Source organism: Chlorocebus sabaeus, chromosome 14 (assembly GCF_047675955.1).
Source record: "Chlorocebus sabaeus isolate Y175 chromosome 14, mChlSab1.0.hap1, whole genome shotgun sequence".
Classification (NCBI taxonomy): domain Eukaryota; kingdom Metazoa; phylum Chordata; class Mammalia; order Primates; family Cercopithecidae; genus Chlorocebus; species Chlorocebus sabaeus.
The window spans coordinates 108,540,624-108,556,335 of record NC_132917.1 but is presented as its reverse complement, the minus strand read 5'-3'; positions in this window follow the sequence as shown (position 1 = coordinate 108,556,335).

Sequence of the window (15,712 nt, the reverse complement as noted above, 5' to 3'; positions counted from 1 at the left end):
ATGGTTATAATGAATATTTTTCATTGACTTTCCCAGGTTCAGAGTCCAGTGATGAGAATTAAATTTATTATTCCAAAAATAGGTACCATTTTAATCTAGGTTTATGGTATTGTCCAGATTCACTTTTGTCTTGCCCCCTCGACTGTGACACACAGCTGTATGGGTGGCAGCTCAGGTTCCCTGGGTGGCAGACGTTGGCATGAAGGGGTTTCTTATTGACGTTGTGCATGTTAATACTCAATTCAGTGGTTAGAGATCATCTACTTTGTGCCAGTCATTGTGTGAGAAAGTGGGTAATGGAGAGGACATCGGTCAGATCTTTGTGGCTGTCCCCATCTTTTGCAAATTGCCTGTCCATTTGACAGTCTCCTCACCTCACCCTATGGAAATCCAACCCCTAATACAGAAAATACATCATGTTTTCTAGCCTTCTGGGGAGCACACACCTCCTCTTAGACTTTCCTGTGAGCATCCGGGACCTGCCCTCTTCACACGCATGGAGTATTTCCCATTTCCTTCTTCCAGGGGTGCTGACACAAAGCCTGACAGGCCTCTGGGAACTGGGATCAGGGGACCCTTAAGCCCCTTAGGCTTCTCATCCCTAAAATATCTTTCCCTTGGGGTTTTGTGCTTCCTCCACCACATTCCTTCTTCTATTCCAAGCAGTTTAAGGACGTTTCATTTATCTTGTAATCTGTTGTAATCCTTTACATTTTCAGAACATTAACCCTGCTTGTTCTTTGAAGACCCTATATTCTTTTCGGTGTTCTAGATTGGAAGCTCCCTGTTCACCCACACCTCATGTTGTAAAGCCAAGAGAATACATTAGGATTATCCCACTCTGCATCTCCACTTTAAAACATTCTTCTTCTTCTTCAAAGCATTCTTTTTCTTTGAAGAACAAAGCCTTCCTCTTATCATCATTCTTGTGGCTAAAACTGACAAAAGCTTCCTCTGACTCCCCCTCATTCATGAAGGACTTTGGCAATAGGCTTTCAGTCTTTCTCCGAGGAAACAATGTGTAACTTCATTTTAACTTTACTCAATTTGAGCTTCCTGCTTTCATGGCTACATTCTGGATTTATAATGGCCCAGAACTTTGGCACAACTTTTTAGCCTAGACATTTACACTGAAATGTTTCATGACCATGTTGTTTTTTCTAAATGTCAACCTCTTTGGCCCATCTCTCTATTAGTCTACAATCATTGTGCAAACTTACATGAACTAAGATAACATCTCCAAAATATACTTAGCCTCAATGTTTTATTTAAAAACAAAAGTAATATGTTTTTCATAAACAAAGTAGGCTTATTTTTACAGCTAGCTTCCAAAGAAAATCATACTTTAAGGCTTAGTGCCAGCATTTATGTATCATAATTTTGCTTTCTATTTTATATACTGATATTATTGCCTTGCCTATAGTGTAGAAAATAAAACAACAACACATCTGTTTTTTCTTTCTTTCTGCATCTTTCATTTGGGATTAATATACATGCTGAAAGGTAATGTTAGTCAGCACCTGCAAAGTGTGAGAGCAATTTGAATGTGTTTGCATAGGCATACATCTTCATGCCTAACAAAAGATTCCCTCTGGAGTGCGTGTGTGTGTGTGTGTGCATGTGTGCATGCAAGTGTGTAGACTGTCTTATAAAAAATATATTCTGCAGAAGAAATTACATTTTGAAGAGAATCATTCTTTTCATTGCCCTGGAGAATCAGGGTTGAAAATGTATCCAGATAAAGAAGGCTGACTTCTTCCCTTGAGCCATTTGCCATCTCTATGCTAAGCTCCCTTAGTATTTGATGCTGTTTTGGGCAAATGCAGCCTTGGCCTCACTGATCCCTGCTCTGCTGCCCCTACCTCCTGGGCAGCAGTCACCCATGATTTTGGCCTTCATTCTGGGAAACTATACGAGAAAAGAAATGTGTCCATGTGACAGCTCTGCCATTTATTTGTCTGTCCCTAGGCTGGTGTTCAGCCTCTGTAAGAGATGAGCCTATTAAGAATATACTCTTTCATCGTCCCCCAGGAAACATTTATCTATCTCTTTGCCATTCTCTGCTAAGTATATAAGGGTTAAACAGTTCATATTTAGCCAAGCTTCTAGAGGTGTGTTCAGTAGTGTCCTTTTATTTTTCTGTAAGCCTACATACCAGCTCACATTGGTGAAGGTGCCCTTTAGTAAGCAGAGTCATTAGTGCATTACTGGAGCCTGTTGGTTTAGTGAGTGATTCACACAGGCACCTGGGTCCATGGGCTGGCTTACTTCAGGGTGAGCTGAGAAAAAAAATAAATTCAAGAAAGTACAAAGCCGCCTAGTTCCGAAAATACCTGGAGGTGGAAGACATCAACTCCAAAGCCTCAAGTTAGGGTCTGGGGCTGTTTATGGATTTTAATTTGGTGTTAATCTCTCCTGCCTCCTTGCCATTTTGGTGTTTAATGCTGTGGCAGAGTTCCAGGAGTTACAGGAGGTACACTGTTGTTGGAACCCCGGAAGGCCATGTGCTATAAGTTTCAGCAACAGTACTACTTCAGATTTTCTGAAATGTATCAAGTGTCAAAAAATGCATACCGTATTAACATAATGCAAAATTGGCCACTGAAGCAGGTAGATCCTTAATGTTTTCTCCTTTAGGCTAAAGTTTCAGGTTTCTCAATAATATTACCCTTGTGGAAGAAAATATATTGTCAGTGCCTCTATTTTGATTCATGTCAATAAGATAATAGCCCGAGATAGATAAATAATTACAGGCATACCTCTGTATCTTTATCTTTTTGCATTACTGAGCAAATAGGAAGCTATAATGGTTTTCTATACACATATATTAAAATAACCACAATTTTATATTTATATAAACTATATTTCTGTGGTTTTAGGTTGCAATTATGCTAGCAGAAGCGTATGTGTGCAATTTTTATAACAAGTATTATATAATAAGAGAGTGAGATTTTAATACAGTAGAAAATTAATAGAGGACTAAAAATTAAGATTGTTCAGGACCAAAGTGGCTGACAGAATTAAAAAGAAACTTGCAACTTCTATTTGTCGAATGGTAATTGGTCTTACAATCTCATCCTTTCTGTAAATGGAACAAAAATGTTCTAGCAAGAAATAACATCTGAATTAAAGGGCGTTTGTAAGCCCAAAGCACTGGTATCTACTTCAGGGTTCTATTTCAGTAGAGTAGATTATTAAATTTGAAGAACCAGCCAGCAGGAAGCTGCAGTATTTTCTGAAGATTTAACTGAAGTGTCAAGCCTTTTTTTTTTTTTTTTTTTTAAATTTTGCGCCAAATTATGAGCTATAGGTTTGTCTAGCATTAACTGGAGGTGAGCAAGCCTGATTGATAGGCTTGTTTAAAAGGGAGTTTCATAACCTGTTGGTGAGTGGTACCAGCAGCAGGAGGCTGGGGGGAAGGACTTGGGGCAGGTTTGGCTTCCAGGACTCAAAAATAATTTCCTTCTTGAGTCACTTAAAATATATATTTAACTATGAACTGAATTAAATTACATAGACACAGCCGGCCCTCTGTATCTTTAGTACTGCAACCTCCTGTTTCATATCTGTGGATTCCACATACGCATGAAAACAATAAAAAATAATAATAATACAAGAAAAAATAATACAGATTAAAAACCAATACAGTATTATAACTATTTACATAGTATTTACATTGCATTAGATATTTTGGGCTATTTAGAGATGATTACATAGGTTATACGCAGATACTACCTCATTTTAGATCAGGGACTTGGATTTTACTACCATGGGGGTCCTAGAAGCTGATCCCCCGTGGATACCAAGGGACAGCAGTATTTAATCTTCAGGTTACTTCTCCAGTGGTATTTAGTTAAGTCCATTTACTTTCGATAGTGAATTGAGGGAGGTTTATACTAAAAAGGACTGACTACCCAGGAGGTGCTTTCAAAGCATCACCTTCCCCGGAGGATGCAACAGCTGTGAGGCATCCCCAGCACCTCGGCAAAACTGATTTATCTACAGACTTGCCCATCATCACAATATAATTTTAGAACATTTTTATCATCTCAAAAAGACACGTGTGCTCAGCTACAGTAGGCCCTCACTGCCACTCCCAGGCCCAGACAATCACCAGTCTACGTTCTAATGTACATTTGACTTTCTGCACACAATTCATATAAATCGAAGTACACAGTACTTTATTTTTTAATATGGATGATAGATTATTATTATTGTGGATGTATATTGCATGTTTTTATATGTGATACAGCTCTTAGTAAATAAACAAAAAACCCATACAAATAAAACAGTCATGTGTTTATGAGTTGAAATTTTTAATTGTTAATATTTTTAATAATTTTTTTCAAATTTGCTTCAATAATTCCTATTGATAATGAATGCACTATGCACAAAGCAACTCACAACCTCTTAATTTTGTCTGTAAAATAGTATGCTGTGAAGATTAATAAAAATAGTGCTATGTTCAAAGGACGTTGTAAACGGTAAAGAATCATTATGACAAGGCTGTCGTATTGCTTCTATATTTTTTCATCAAGAAGGCCAATTTTCCAACTAGAAAGTTGGAATAACATGATTAAGAGAGATTTGGAAAGCAGGAACTAACCATAGAAGAGTATCCATCTCTTTTAAGAGAATTATAACTCAGGAGGCTAAAAAACAAACGTGATCAAAGACTCTGGTCAGGCTCTACCCTACAATACGCTGTTACTCTACGTTTGAATGAAGAGACACAGGAGGTATTTTACCTAATGAAATTGAGCCCTGAAACTGACATTACATTTCAGGGTCAGGTTTTTGTCTTTCCATTTGTGAATCTAATTAACAGAAAATACTCGCTCATTTGCTGACTGTTCAAGCCTTGCTGATGGAAATTTTGGAATATGGGTATGTAACAAATATCTTTGGTGATTCTGGTTGTTCAAGACGTTTGGGACATGATGCCTAAGTTGTATTTGTAAAGTGAATTTGCTAACTGGAAAAAAAAAAAAAACAGCACTCTATGAATCATTCCAATAGTCAAAGCATTATCGTGCAGTAAAAAGGAAACACAGGTATTTGTAAAGTATTTCAAAGAAAATGCTGAGTCTGCTACTTAAAATTTTTGTGTGGTTGCGAATGGTACCTTCACTCCTTCAGCTGTTTAACAGAGGTGGATAGTATTCGCTCTCTCTGCCAGCCTCCTCAAAGTTATGAAGGTAGATATTTGCCAAAGACACAGTGAGATCTGCATTCATTTGATTATTAAAATGACAGTTTGCTTGTGGTATAGATGTGATTGGATTGTAGGTACAGCAGAAAGGTCACAGACCAGAGAACATAACTATGTTAGATTGAGCCAGATTTGGTAGTGCCTTTTGAGTTGACAATTATTCCTTGTCAGATGAACAGAGATCTAAGCTTGTTTCTCTTGCAAATGTTCTGCGGTTTTTCAGGCATCTCAATCCTCTCCTCATTGATGGGGCCCGAGGCCGCTGCTCAGTTGAGTGAGGAGACAGGCTCCACTTGGGAATCCCTGCATAGTTCAAGGCCTGGGTTTCTTGCAAAGGACTGATCATGGTTTTGCAGAGGTGCTGGGGATGACTCACAGCTGTTGCATCCTCCGGGGAAGGTGATGCTTTGAAAGCACCTCCTGGGTAGTCAGCCTTCTTTAGTATAAAACTCCCTCAATTCACTATTGAAAGTAAATGGACTCAACTAAATACCACTGGAGAAGTAACCCTAATATTAAACACAGCTGTTCCTTGGTACCCACGGGAGATCAGATAGTAAAATCCAAGTCCCTGATCTAAAATCATGTAGTATCTGCATATAACCTATGTAATCATCTCTAAATACCCAAAATATCTAATTAAAATAAAAATCATTGAATTGTACAATTCAATGTACAATTCAAAACAACACTCTCGGGAAGCAGAATGCAAAAATTCAGAAAATTAGTAGCCCAACACCATGTCAGCACTGGAGAGGCTGATGATGGAAATCAGCCTCAATTAACAATTAAATGAAGGAAATTTCTGAAATTATTATAGCAAGGAAAATAATTGGAAAATGGTAACAATAAATTCTCTGAATGAGTAGCAGATTGGCAAAAAGTTTTCAAGAAAGGACATTTTTAAAACTTCCAACTCACATCTCCTTGAATGGTATTATGTGCTCTATTTATAAACACAATAATTGTTTATCATCCTCTTACTTAGCAATAGGATAGAATTTTTTTTTTTCTTTTGAGACAGAGTCTTGCTCTGTCACCAGGCTAGAGTGTGCAATGGCGTGATCTCGGCTCACTGCAACCTCCGCCTCCTGGGTTCTAGGACTCTCCTGCCTCAGCCTCCTGAGTAGCTGGGATTACAGGCACGTGCCACCACGCCCGGCTAATTTTTTTCTAATTTTAGTAGAGATGGGGTTTCACCGTGTTAGCCAGGATGGTCTCGATCTCCTGACTTCGTCATCAACCCGACTCAGCCTCCCAAAGTGCTGGGATTACAGGCTTGAGCCACCGCGCCCAGCCTAGGTCAGAAATTTTAGCAGTCACTGTAATGAACATCCAAGTCACAATAGTTTCTTAACAGCTTTAGCCTTTCTATGCATCACAAAACCATTTAAAGAGAAAAGCCCCCCAGAAGTGTGGCTCACACTTATAATCCCAGCACTCTGAGAGGCCGAGGCCTGCGGATCGCCTGAACATGGGAGTCAAGACCAGCCTGGGCAACATGGTGGGATCTTGTCTCTAATTAAAAAAAAAAAAAAAAAAAAAAGAGAGAGAGAGAAAAGCTAAATTACATAGTCTTATTTTAAAACCATATTTTAATAAAATTATTTTCTAAATTAAGCAGCTTTTTTTTTCTAACGATGTAAACGAATTTGCTGGTGAAATTGTACCTATCATTGTTTCTGAATTAATACTATTTAAACAAACATAAATGTATATATTAAAAGTCACCTAAGAAGGAAAGATATTATAAAATCTTAATTGATAAAGTGCTTAAGGCAATGCAGGGAGTAAATGGCAAAATTAGTCATTTTGTTTGGAATGTTTTTTGCAATATGTTTTATTAAATAAAATCAAAATGTATTTCCCCAAAAATAAGAACTATCTCTTTCAGAACAAATACAGTTGGAAGTATTACTATTGCTTGATCTTTGATTTCTACCAGTACCTAATAAAGTTGTTTTTCATATTCATAGAACTTAATAAATGATTCTCTTTCAATCCCAGAAATACTCTTGCCAGCCTTAGGGGTTTTTTTACTTGGCTAACCAAGTATGGCATGTGTTTGCTGGAAAGTACCTGTACGTATGCTGCCAGCCTATGAACTTACTAATATCTCATTGAGGAGAGCTGTCTGAGGTCCTTGAATCTCTACACGTCTCAACGTTTTCTAATGACTGCATTAACATGAGCAAAGGTACAGGGGCTGGCTTCTGTTCACATTTGTCTCTGTATGATCAAGAACCAGAGGAGAAGACATGTTCAGTTTCATTTCTTTTTACTTCTAATTGGTTGAAACATCTCTAGTAAGCAACTATATTCATTTCTTCTTAGTTCCAATTGGCTGAAACATCTGTGGTAAACAACTATAAAGACAAAGGCAGGGAATCCTATGCTTTGCCTCCATCTTCATATTACATTTTTGACGTATTTATAAGGATCACAAATTAGGGCACTTCCCCTGAATTATTTGAAGGTTTCTGTACAATCTGTCTGAAATCAACAGCCTTTTACTATGGGCACGAGGCCAGACAAGATAAGTAACCTCCACATAAATGATGGATGAGTTCATGTGCTCATTGAGGCTGTTCCCTTGGTGAGGAGGGAGGATTATTATACAGAATATGGAATTCTATAACTGTGTGGGTGAGGAAAATAGTCAGTCTTGGATAAGCAATGCCTTTTACTTGGAAAGTTAAAAGCATTTCTCTCATTTGTTTTCATCATTCTAATTTATTTTGTTAATTGTTTGGATTTTGTAACCATTTCTAAAATATGGTTTTAGAAAATGTGAGAAGGTTGTATTCTAGAACACTGGCAGAACTGACATGCCCAAGTATTGGGAAAGTAGGTTTTGACACAAATGGAAGTGGCCTCTTTTGTAGGTTTGCCACTTTCATCCTACGGATCCGGGGAACCGGATGAAGATACAGGGTTGAGGCAGACTTGAGATTACTGAATCCTTTCAACCTGAGGGAAAATAAGCAAGACAGGTTTGCAAAGAAATGCTGGTCAGCTATTTTGAAAGGAATAGACAGAAAAGGGAGATAGGGTAGGTATAGGCCCTGTGGGATGTCGTAAAGTGGATAAAATTTGGCTTTACGTGGAGTGGAATATAGTTGTCCTTTTGGGTAAACACTAAAAGTGCAATTGCTGGAACTTCCATTATTTTTTTTCAACCAGAATTATGGAAAAGGAAGGTATAATTTGCACTCTGTATGTAAATAAAGTTTTTATTTAAAGTTTGTGGGAAATGCGGATTTTATTCAATAAAGTCAATATGCAGGAACTATGTTGAATAGTAGGAACTGTTTAATATTTGAGTAAGCTGACTCAAGATGGTGTGTATCCTTGACTGGTATGCTCCAATGTGAACTGGAGGACACTTGGAAAGAAGGACTAGGCAAGAATTACTTAGGACTCTAAACGGTCATAGCTTAAAGTGACCTCCTCCCAGAGGTCCCAGTGGACCTCTTCCTGGGAGGAGACTTAGAAGAGGATAGTAATTGGGCAAACAAACTACAGTCCCCATCACTGAACCCAGTTTCAGGGCCAAAACTAATACTCATTGTGTTCCTTCTCTGCTGTCCATTATAAATTTCCTTCATCCTCAGTTAGCAACTCTGCTGGCTTTGGTGGAAAACTTGTGATGTATCCAGACTGTCATCCCCGAGGAAGTCTAAGGATGGGGCTGCCACGTCCTTTTCAGGCTGGTGTGTTGCACCTGCCCATGTGTTTTCACAAGTAAGCAAGGCAGTACCAAAGACATTAAAGGAATCACTTTCGTGCCAAATGTATTTACTTCTGTTCTCACTGAGTAACAGCAAACCCACCTCCTTCTGATGACCAGGGTCAGAAACACCAGTTAGGGTGATGACACCTCTTCCTTCCTGGGATGACTTGATAATGGGAGTTCAAAGTGTCCAAGTGGCAGTGTGGCTACTAGTCTGATGAAACTCTTGGGAAGCAGAGTGGAAAATTTTGGAAAATTAGTAGCCTGATAGCATGTCAGCACTGGAGAGGCTGATGATGGCGCTGGCTGGGATCTCGTGTACTCCATCTTTATCTTGTAGTGTGGCCGCAGCCTCTCCAGTGATGGAAGCACTCTCCTGAGATACAGGGTGTAACACCCTGGCAAAGACTCCTGAAGATGATGTATACTCACTGCTAGGACAGCTCCTAGAAACATGAAAATGTTTTGGCCCAACTCAGTGAAGTTGAAGACACTGGAATTACCATCTCAGAAAATGAAGGAAAGGGCCGAAACACTCAGAGAAGCAGACTTGCTGGAGTGGACATGCCAAATAGTGCTGGAAAAGCACCATATAGTGTTTCATGGAAGATTCAGAGGATCACAACTATGAAGAATGTGCTGGTGAGAGAGTTACCAGCACCATTAAGAAATGTAGTGATGATTTCCTTTGTTTGACAAGGAGAATGGTAGCAGGAGCCCACTAGTAAGCAGTAAGGATGATAGGACTCCAAAACAGTAGAGTCCAGGTGGAGATGCTCGACTATCAGAAGGCAGGAGACACAATTATTGCAAAAAGCAGCTAGATCAGTGGCAGTCAATGGGTGTTTCACTTGAAGAAAGGCATGGGAGTGGTTTCTGGAACAGTGTTCCTGTGTGTTGGATGCTCCATGGATGATGTATGAAAAAAACAAACAAACAAAAAAACATGACCTTGCTCTGCTTATAGAGGAGAAGGAGGAAGCTGTGATCCTCACCTCTTGAGTCTCCTTGGAAAGGTAATGGGTATAGGTCCTAATTTCAACTCTTTAGTATTTAAATAAAATCTCTCTAAACTTCAGATATACTGGTGTGCCTTGGCTTTTGTGACCCAGAAGTGCCTCAGATTTCTGGAACTTTTTATCTCCCAAAATGTAAGTGTGTAGGAAAGTAACACTCCAATCTCCCTGACGTGCTTGAGTGTAAATTAGAGCCCTTGTTGGGCTGTGGTCACTTGGTGTTCTCAGGGGAATGAGAGAAGCTTTATTATACTTTCAGATCAGATCAAATAACTGGAAACATGGTTACAGAGCGAATTATCATGGTATGTGACATCTTAGAACACTAGGTCTCTTATAAGAACTTTCTCCAGAGAAGCTGTTTCCCCAGAGTTCTATGGAATTAGATCACATGTGTAAATTTCTATAACCACCAATAACAGTCAAGATAGAGAAAAGATTCATCACAAGTTTCTCAGTCGCGATTCCCTCCATGTTATTCTCCGTCAAGACTGTTTTAACTATTTAAGTGCCTGGATTCTCTTGTGGGTTACTTGAACGTTTTTAGAGTTATTTTTTGACTTGTTTATGGTGTTTTTGAGTACATCAATTTGTACAGTTTTCTAAGTGCTATTCTAGGTGTTATAATATACATATGCCTCATGCATGTGATTCCAGGGCTTTGGGAGACCAAGGCAGGAGGATGGCTTGAGCCCAGGGATTTGAGACCAGACTGGACAACACAGTGATAACTTGTCTCTACAAAAAAAAAAAAAAAAAAAAAAAAAAAAAAAAAAATCCAGGTGTGGTAGCACACAGCTGTGGTCACAGATACTCAGGAGGCTGGGGTAGGAGAATCGCTTGAGTCCTGGAGGTTGAGGCTACAGTGAAGAGCAATCAAACCACTGCACTCCAGCATGGGCAACAGAGTGAGACCTTATCTCAAAACAAACAACAAACAAACAAACAAACAAACAAACAAACAATATACACATGCATTTCATCAGTATGCAGATGTTGACATTTCATGACATAGAGTGAAATAGGTGGAAAACTTACCCCTGTTTAGGACCCCTTACCCTCCCTGTTTTAAATATGTAATTTTCTTAACTATTCCTTCTGCACATGTTGGGCACTTTGTTAGATGATTTACAATTTTTACTTTAACAATCAAATGAGCAATCTTTCATTTGAGAATGTTTTTATTTCCTCATCATTAGTAATGAATATTCTCCAGATATATAGTTCAGGGTTGACACTTGTTTTTCGTTTTTGTTTTTGTATTTTTTCCAGTGCTTGAAACAGGTAGTGTCGTTTTCTTCTGGCCTCCATGCCTCCGGGTGAGAAATCAACTGCTATTTGGATTGGAGTTCCCGTGTAGGTAGGGAATAGTTTATCCTGTTGGGAATTTGTTCAACTTATTGAAACTTTAGGTTTATGTCTTTTGTCACGTTTAGGAAAATTTCAGTTATTATTAGGTTAAAAGCAATGTCAAAAACAGCAATTACTTTTGCACCAATGTAATATTTGTGTGAATACTTTTTCAACTCACTTTGTTTCTTCTCTCCATCTATGCTCCAGAGATATAAGTGCCAGATCTGTTGTTATTGTCAAATGGGTCTCTGATACTCTCTTTAATCCTTTTTCTGTCCATTTTTCTCTGTTACGCAGTTTCAGTAATTTCTATTGTTTTATCTTCAAGTTTGCTGATTCTTTTCTCTATCATATTCATTCTGCTATTGAGCTCAACCAGTGAGTTTTTGTTCTGTTTATTTTCATTTTAGTTCTATGATGCCCATTTGGTCATTTTAGTACCTTTTATTTCTTTGCAGGCATTTCATGTTCTCATGCTTTTCATTTGTTTCCAGAACATTTGAGTTTGCTCATGGGAGCCATTTTAGGATGACTGCTTTAAAACCCTGGTCATATAATTTCTACATCTTACTCATCAGCCTGTTGGCCTTTGTTGATTTACCTTTTCTCATTCAAATTGTGATTTTCCTGGCTTTTGGTATGGCTGATATTTTTTATGGTATTCTGGATATTTTGAAGGGTATGTTTGCAGTCTCTGGGTTTTATTTTTATTTTGTATTTTAGCAAGTAGTCACCTTGTTTGGGTTTAAAGTTTAGGCGCTGGCCTACTTCTATGAGCTGTGGATCCAATGGCAATTTAGTTTTTCGTTGCTGCAGCACTGTTCTGGTCGGCTATACTTAATTGGTGCAGCTGGGTCTCCTGCTTCATCACTGTAAGTGCCACCTGTGGGTCTTAAGTGTGTGCTCTACACCTGGTGCTGTTAGGTGGGGGCCGAAAGCTTTCACGTGGCTGCCCTGCAAGTATGGCCCATGGGTAGGGTACAGTTGCACTTCCCTGGTTGCTTAGGGAAAAGGGCAGTGGTAGGAGGGTGAGAGAGACTCCCATAGGGCAGACGGCGCACTCTCTGGCTCAGTTGCCTTTTTACGTGATCTCAGTGGTCACTGGTAGTTTCTTTGCTATCTATTATGCAAAGATATTCCAGGCTCCTCTTAACATTCCTTGCCACAGACTGGAATCAGCCATTCCCTATAGGAAGTCCTGATTTTCTTTAATGGGAAATGGTATTTGGAAACAATCTGAGCAGAGATTTAATGTTCACTTACTGTATGAATGGCACTTCATCATTTCATGTATTAAACAACTGAGGATGTACTTGCCCAAATCCACAGATTAGATTTGTTCCCCTTTTTAGGCGCTCATACATGCCCCATACACTCCCTTTCACAACATTTTTAACCCTTAGGCTTCATTGTTCAATGTTAATTCTTCTTGTTAGATGAAATCTGTAATGCTCAGAAGTCATCTGTCAGACAAGTAAAGAAAGGGGAAGCTATGCTTTCATTTCCTGTCTAGGCATCAGATTAGCAATTATGAGTTCTTTATATCCCAGAGATACAGACTCTAAATCAACTCTTCTTAACCTCAGCTACATATTAGAATAATTTGAGAAACTTTTTGAAAAACACTGATGTTAGTCCCTAATTCCAGAGATTCCAAGTCAATTGATCTAAGATGGATCCAATACTTTTCAAAAGCTTCTCATTTGTTTCTAGTGTATATCCAGGACTGAGAACAGACGATCTAGATTAAAGATTCGTTCCTGAATCAAATCTTAATCTAGAATAGCTTCAAGCACATGAAATACATTTTCTAATGCATACTATATTCCCCCTCCTGGAAACTGTGTAAAAAGCTCACCTGAGTATATAAAAAAGCAAATTAATAACTTCTCCCCAGGTCAGCTCCCCACAGCTCTCTCATGCCTGTGAGTGGGCTCACAATATAGGTTTAAATCATTGGAATCAACCTTCTGAATCTACTGGAGAATCAACTTTCAGTAATCTCTCAAGTCCATTTTGTTTTTGGGGGGTTTTCTTGGGTCTTTGTCGCCCAGACTAGAGTGTAGTGGCATGATCATAGATCACTGGGCTCACACAGTTCTTCTGTCCAAGCCTCCTGAGTAGACAATAAACATTTGTTGAATAATACACAAATAAGTGGATGAAACTCATATAAAAAATAACCCAGTTTTGGGGGGCAGTTTATGGGTCTTAGAAGGCTCAACATAGACTAGGAGGCAGATATTTCAGAGGCTAGTAGGATAGGCCAGTGATTCCAAGGGGGTACCTGCTGGGTAACTCGGAGTTGTTCAATACCTTAGGCTTTTGCCAACTACCTGGACAAAGTGAAGGGTATATTTATAGCGAGACTCAGTTGTGTGTTGTTAACATCACAAGATGGGCTGAATTCACAAATAGAGCATTTCTGAAGGTAAGAAAACAGGACTTGGAGGGAGCAAATGAGTGTTATTTTCCTTGATAAAAAGTGTTGTGTCCCCACTTTCTATCTCCTAGAAGAAGGAAATGGATAATTCACTAGAGAAGATGCTATCATGATGTCACTAACCAGCTGGCAGTGGCAGTGAGGGAGAGGATAGGAAATGAGATCTTGGGGTAATTCGAATAGCTTTAGTGTAAGCAGTAAATTACATCTGATCTGACATGGAGGGGAGGTGTAGACCAACATAGGGTTAAATTTCAAGTCAGAAAGAAAGCTTAAAGAGCCTTTATAGAAATTTATATCATTTATAGAACATGATTTGAGATGGGGAAAGGTCAATTAAGTCATCCAAGAGCAAACAGGAGGAAAGCCAGGACTGAAGGCAGCATCTCCTAACACCTGGGGTCAGGAGGTGATGAAAGTAAGAAAGAAGAGTCTCCAGTGTAGACTCTAACAGGCCACCAATATGAATGCTGAAAACTCACTTCTACTTCAGATTTTGTTTAAAAAGTTTTTTTTTTTAATTAGGAGATGGAGTGAACTAAAATCACTTTTAAGGATTTTTTTTTAGCTCCACTGAATAACTGTGATATAGGAGACTGCACCAAACATGTACAAAGTCATAATCAGGTCTTTTTATTCTATATTATGTTTTAAAATCTGTAGTTTTAAAAACTGATTTTTCTGGGACTTTGTAGTTCTCTCTGGAAAATGAAATGTCGGAAATATTTGCTACGTATATTGCTATTTAATGGAAATTTTGCTATACAAATGAAAATGTAAAAAGGAAGTTATTATAAAATAGAACACTATGTAGGTTAGATTTTTTCTTAAGGATGAATTTGGACTTAATGTTGATTAACAGAAACCAGAACATGTGGTGTTCATTGTGTATGTTCAAACCCTGTGAACACGAACAAATGGGTTTGAGACAGCAATTGCTCTGCATGGGGTCAACCCAAATTGTTCCTTGCACTTAAGTCCTAGCTTACATTTTGTGCCCATGGCCATCATCTATGCCTGGGAACATTTTAACCTACATAGAGTAATGTGGTTTGCAATGCTTTCTTGACCTTGATGTTTTCAAATTTCATGTTAATTTTCACTGGAACCCATTAGCACGTATTTGCCACCCCCAACCCACCCTCAACATACACATTTATGAGTTTTGAAGGCCAACTTTGGATGATTTGCACATTAAAAAATAATTTTTAATATCCTATCATTGTTATTACCTCTTTAAAAATTATTTCAATCATGTGATATCTTCTAATGAAATGATCAGAAGTACACATGGCAACTAAGCTACAGAAATTTTTCAGACTTTCCCAAGCCTGCAAAACTGCCATGGGCTTTTCTCTTTCTGTTCTTTACTCTGGGCACAAAGTACTCTTGGTTAGTGGTATTGCCCAAAAATTTCATATAAATGCTGAGGTAAACTTTACCATGGACTTAGCCATGCCTAGTGAAACCAATGGTCAGGTATGGAACACAATTTGGGTGCATGCAGCACAGCAAAAAACTTGTGTTGAATGAGGTCATTGAAGAGCGAAGTGAAGCAAATATGACCTATAGGTCAATGTATTTTAAAACATGTCCCTTTTTCTTCATCCTTATCATAGAATCCATGCTAATAACTAGTTGAACGCGAGATTCAAAGTCAAAATGATTTCCCAAAAGCTAGATAACTTTTGTCACAGTTTTCCCAGTTGGAAAGACAGTTTCAGGAAAGCTTGTATGCATCATATAATGTACTAATAACAAGTAAATACCATCTACATCTGGGAAACTGAGGCCCAGAGAGGTTAAATGACTTGGCTAAGACCATGCAACTCTTGTGGCCCTCAATCTGATGCTGAGCTGCTATTGGAAGCCATGTGTGTCTGGTTCTATAGTCCCACTCCCAACCACTGTCTACCAAGCTATGCTACAATTCTCCAAAAAAGTTTCATAATAAG